Source organism: Ursus maritimus, unplaced genomic scaffold (assembly GCF_017311325.1).
Source record: "Ursus maritimus isolate PB19 unplaced genomic scaffold, ASM1731132v1 scaffold_9, whole genome shotgun sequence".
Classification (NCBI taxonomy): Eukaryota; Metazoa; Chordata; class Mammalia; order Carnivora; family Ursidae; genus Ursus; species Ursus maritimus.
Window position 1 is genome coordinate 36,105,670 of NW_024427107.1, and position 6,000 is coordinate 36,111,669.

General features: G+C 35.6%; 1 long non-coding RNA gene across 1 annotated transcript in view; it reads right to left on the bottom strand.

Moving 5' to 3' along the window:
- LOC103661412 overlaps positions 1 to 4,824 on the bottom strand; it is an 87,959-nt gene extending 83,135 nt beyond the window's left edge. Inside the window, exon 1 of the long non-coding RNA XR_005833686.1 lies at positions 2,716 to 4,824. This is a non-coding gene — a long non-coding RNA (uncharacterized LOC103661412). The remainder of the gene's footprint in view (positions 1 to 2,715) is intronic.
- Positions 4,825 to 6,000: the final 1,176 nt, after the last annotated feature.

Consider the following 6,000-nt stretch of genomic DNA (forward strand, 5'->3'; position numbering starts at 1 on the left):
CATTATTTTCCTTTCATTAATACACAAAGTCTAAGAGGGTGGAATATCTCTCTATATTGTTCACCATCATAAGTGGCATGTAGAGTAATGCCTAACAAATAGTAGATGTTAAATAAATAACTAGGTCTTAGATAAATGGCTCCATTAAGGCAATCAGACTATTGCTACACATCTCATTTTATTGTCTATTTATCTACAGTTGATTCTTGAACAACATGAGGTTAGAGGTGCCAACCCTCCACAGAGTCAAAAATCCACCCATAACTTTCGACTCCCTCAAAACTTAACTACTATGTTGACCAGAAGCCTTATGGATAACTTAAACAATCAATGAACAATTATTTTGTATGTTATATTTAATATATACTGCAATCTTAACAATAAAGAAGCTAGGGAAAAGAAAATATTATTAAGAAAATCACAAGGAAGAGAAAATACACTTATATTACTGTAGTATATTTATTTTTAAAAAATCCATGCATAAGTGGACATGTGCAGGTCAAACTTGTGTTGTTCAAGAGTCAACTGTGTCTGTTTACCTATCTATCCATCCATCCATCCATTCATCTATCCACATACACACACACGTACACATAATTGAGGAATAAAAGATGAACTTGGGAAATTTGGGAAATTTTTCAGGATAAATGAAATTTACTAACACAATTCAGGCTGCAAACTGTTGCTATTTTATATTAACTACAAGCTAAAATTATTTCGATCCACATTTCAAGTAAGGTTTAAGAGAAACTTTTAAATGTTTTTTGGACTCAGAGGAGAAGCAGTTAAAAATAGTTCCATTTGGTATCTAGCTAACATATTCCTTGTACTCAACAAGGTAATGCGATCTATTAAAATCAGACTACAAAACATTGCAGAGGAAAACAGAATTTTAAATCATCGAAGAAAGAAAACACATTTCCTATTGGAGTATTTTACTTATAAATCACACACAAAAATAGTTGAATCATTAATAATTGTGGAAATTTTGAAAGAAAAAATCAAAATCCCAGCAAGATTGACCATGTAGCAAAAATCTGTTTTCTAATAATTGTAAATTATGAATGCTAAAACTGTAGAATGTAGAATAATTCAGCAAATCTGACTTTAATTTCTTAGAATATTGTAGGAAAATTACCTCAGTGATGAAGACTTTATTTATAAGAATCAGAAAGTTTCTAGGAAGGAAAGCCATTTTATATTTGGGATATTACAAAGAACAAATGTCATTCCTACAATGACATAGAACATTACTGTCTTAAAATAAGGAAGCTACCCTGGCCATTACAGCATTTAACTGAAGCAATAATAGTGATAAAATTAATTGTAGGTTGATGGGCTAAGTTAAATTCAAAATACTAACCAGCAATAAGCAGAAAATATTTGTCTCTCTCTTAAATCACATAATGGCTTTTAAATACAATGAAGAAATCACTAAATGAAAAAAACCTATAAAATTATAAATATAAAATTTATATATAAAAATATAAAAACGCTATAAAAGGTATGTATAAAATCTTAGGATAGCACCATAAAATTTTTAAAAAGATGTTTAAAGGGAGAAAAAAACATTAGAAGGAAGACCTACCTATAACTGAGATAGTAAACCACAAGGATATTTTGAAAAAAATAAACATTTTATAAAATGACTCTCATGAATAATTATCTTTTTAAAATTTTGTTGATGGCCATTTTTAAAGAATCCCTTTCTAGAAGCAGATACATCTTTCCTTCCCCCCCCCCATTCTTTGTTTTAACTCCTGTTTGTTTTCTCTTATTTTTCTTCTCCCAACCTACAGTTCCTATTGTTAGGTTGTTTGTTTGTTTGTTTGTTTGTTTGTTTTTAAGTTATTTCTTTTCAGGGGGTGAAAAGAGGGACTCCACTGTTATTATCTAATAAAATCCTCTTGTATTTGGAGGAAACTAGTGCCTGATGAGAAGGATTTTTTTATTTTTTTAAAAGATTTATTTATTTATTTAAGAGAACATGTGCACACACATGCGAGCAGGGTGAGAGGCAGAGGGAGAGGGAGAGAGGGAGAATCTTAAGCAGACTCCCTGCTGAGTGCAGAGCTTGATGTGGGCCTCAATCTCCTGACCCTGAGATCATGACTGCAGCCAAAATCAAGAGTCAGATGCCTAGCCAACTCAACCACCCAGTCGCCCCAAGAAGTATGCTTTATTTTAAACTAACAACCGTGACATCAGTTAATTTAATGTGATAATAACCAATGTGCCCCACTTGTTTTCATTCAAATTAGAAGCTTGTTGCAAAGGTGATGAGCTGACTGACTGGATTTGTTTAGGAATCAAGCCTCATTTTATTCGTCATATTTAATGACTGCATATAGTGGGCCCACTTAGGTGCTAAGAGATAAGAACAGTAAATAAAAAAAAATTAAGAATAATAAAATAAATAAGACATGGGCCCTTCTTTCAAGCAAACCAAAATCTACTGGCAGAGTTTCACTGGGAGCAGATAATTATCATACAATGTAGAAAAATGAAAACTAGTAGAAACATCTTCAAAACAAAATGAAGCAAAAAAGTTCCTTGGATTCCACATAACTTTCCAACTACTGTCCTGTATCTTTGGACTCTTCCTTACCCAAACATCTCCTAAATGACGTCTAAACTTGCTGCCCCCATTTCCTTACCTCCCACTTTGTCTGAACTCAAAAATTGCAGCTACCCCATTGCACCCATGTTACTCACATGTCTCCAATCCAATGGGCTTGGTTTCAGTTCTCATCCTACCACTCTTCAGCAGTATTTGATTCCCAGACTTACTCGCAGACTTGAAGCAATGTTTCCACAGGTTTTTCTGGCTTCACCCTGTAGATCATTTCTTCTAATTCCTCTGCTCCTCATTCTTCATCCTTTCTGTAAACACCTTGTCCTCTACCAACCATTAAATGTGGGTGTTCCTTAGGACTTTACTCTAGCCTGGCTTCCCTTAACTCCACTCTCTTCCTGAGTGGTCTCATCCATCTACCATGGTGTCAAAAGCATTAATATTCTACCTACTTTCAAACTTTATCAACAGCCCAGACTCAGTTTTTAGAATTAGATCTATTTATGCAACTTATTTCTAAATGCTTCAAAGTTTCTTCAATAAGATACCCATAACTGCCATCACAATCTTTCCCCCCGAAAATCATTTCTCCTTCCCTATTCTCTCTTCAGAAAATTGTACAACATCCATCCAGTTGTTGACAAAAGAAACCTGACAGCCACGCTTCATGGCTCTCCCTACCTGCCCAATGATTCACATCAAATCCATCACTAAGTTCTGTCTGTGGCAGAATCAAAATATCTATGAAAGTAATTTATTTCCCTGTATCTCCACTGCCACCACCTTAGTTCCAGCATCCATGATCTCTTTCTTGGATTTCATCAATAACTTTAAACTTGTCTCCATACCTCCAACTCTGCAATAAATTCCTCTCATTGCATTTAGAGTAATCATTTTTAAAACAGTTCTACTTATATTACATTGGTACTTAAACCCCTTCAGTGTCTTTCTGTGTTGTGGAGATATGAAAAGGAACTGGGTTTAGAGATGCTTCTGAAGTACAATAAATAGGATGTGACATATGGAATGGGGTAGAGAGAGGAGTCTAAGATGTTTCTCAAATTAGCTTGAGATACTGGGGGAATAATATCAATTTAAAAGGTCAAATTTATAGGGCAAAGAAGAACAGAATATGGGTTTAATATCAGACCTATTGAGCTTAGAACCTATAGGAAATTCAGGTGGGGATCAATAGTTGTGGGAAAGGTGGGAACTAGAGACATTGAGTTGTGGAAGGCATAGACATGAATCCAACACTCAGGAAATCTTTGTATGGTAAGAAATAAGAACTAAGAACAAAAGCCTGAGGAATACGTTTAAGGGGAAAGGGTGTCAGAGGATGAAAATAAGTAAAGAAGACAGAAAATAAGGGGGGCAGGGAAACCGGAAAGTTATCTGAACATTGGAATAAGGAAATAATGTATGCTGCATTTTAGTATACACTGAGCTCAGTTCTAAATAATGTCTTTTGAAAAAATAAAATGTTGCAGAAAAATGCCTAGCAATTTGGTGTGACCATTTCTTTACTGACAGCACATTGTGTTTTTAGACCTCAAGTGGACAGGATTGAGATAATGCTGCTCACTATTTTATTATACAATATCATTGATCCACATAAGGCCCTGTTTTACTGATTGATTTTATTGCCTTTTAGCCTCCATACCCATCATTCTAGTAGATAACCATTCTATTGTGTATAATGTATATCCTTCTTTTGTTTGTATTCTTATAAAATGTGCTCTGATTAATGAGGAAATATATTTAATTAAATAAGTGATATTGCATGATATATTTGGTTCTGATCCTTCCTTTTCACAAGCATAGTTTTATATCCACTCATTGCTATGTGTACTTCTAATTCATTACTCCTAAATGCTGCAAAATATTCCATGATGTACAACCACCACATTTTAATTTATCTATATTCCCTATGATAGACACCCAGGTTGCTCCCAATTATTAACAACAATAGCAATGTTTGCAATAACATTTCCATTTACATACATCTTCTTATGGACTTATGAAATAATTTCTCTGGGTTACATATCCATGAGCAGAGTTGACAGGTCAAAACGCATGCATATACTTAATTTTGGTTACTATTTCCATCTTAGTCTCTGAATGGCTGCCCCAGTTCACGCTCTGTCCAGCAGGACATAAGGGTTCTTGTATTCTCACATATTGATCAAGAATTGGCACACCTGGGGCGCCTGGGTGGCGCAGAAGGGTTCTTGTAATTCTCACATATTGATCAAGAATTGGTACACCTGGGGCGCCTGGGTGGTGCAGTCGTTAAGCGTCTGCCTTCGGCTCAGGGCGTGATCCCAGCGTTCTGGGATCGAGCCCCACATCAGGCTTCTCTGCTAGGAGCCTGCTTCTTCCTGTCCCACTCCCCCTGCTTGTGTTCCCTCTCTCACTGGCTGTCTCTCTGTGTCAAATAAATAAATAAAATCTTAAAAAAAAAAAAAAGAATTGGCACACCTATCTTTGCCAGGCTAATAGTTGAAAAGTGATATTTCATTTCAATTTGCATTTCTGACCATTAATGATTTGGGGCATCTCTTCAGGTATTAAATTTTTTTAGTCTCCTTTTCTATAAATTGCATGTTCATATCTTGTATCCATCTTCTTTTCTATTGTTGTGTTTTTCTTATTGATTTCAGGGCCCTGGATATTCTGGATATTAGTTCTTGTCAGTTTTAGACTGTGCATATATAGTCTTCCATTACACTACCCATCTGCTATATCTCTCCATGATGTCTGTATTATTTTCCTATAGCTGTTATAGCAAAGCACCACAAACTTGATGACTTAAAACAAAAGAAATTTATTATTTCAGAGTTTTTAAGGTTAGAAGGCTGAAATCAAGGTGTTGGCTCCCTCTGAAGGCTCTAAGGGAATATTCTTCTTTGCCTCTTCCAGTTTCTGATGGCACCTGATGTTCCTTGGCTTGTGGCAGGATAACTCCAATCTCTACTTTGATTTTCACATGGCATTCTTCCCTCTGTGTGTCTCTGTGCGTCTGCATGTTCACATGATGTCTAATCTAGTCAGACTGTAATAGACAGTTATATCTCAGTTCTGGAAGCCGGAAGTCCAAGATCAGGGTGCCAGCATGATCAGGTGAGTGCTCCTTCCAGATTATCAAACTTCTCATTGTATCCTCATAAGGTAGAAATAGTCAACTAGATTCCTAGAGCTTCTTTTATAAGAGCATTAATGCCATTAATGAGGGTTCTCTCATGACTTGAGCACTTGCCAAGCCCCACCTCCTAATTTCATCACACTGGGCTTTTTAGTATTTCAACATATAAATTTTATAGGGGCAAAAACATTCAGATCATAGCACATTCTGACATAGCACATGGCACCAGTTATTGGATTTAGGGCCATGATAATCCAGTATGACCTCCTCTTAACTTAAC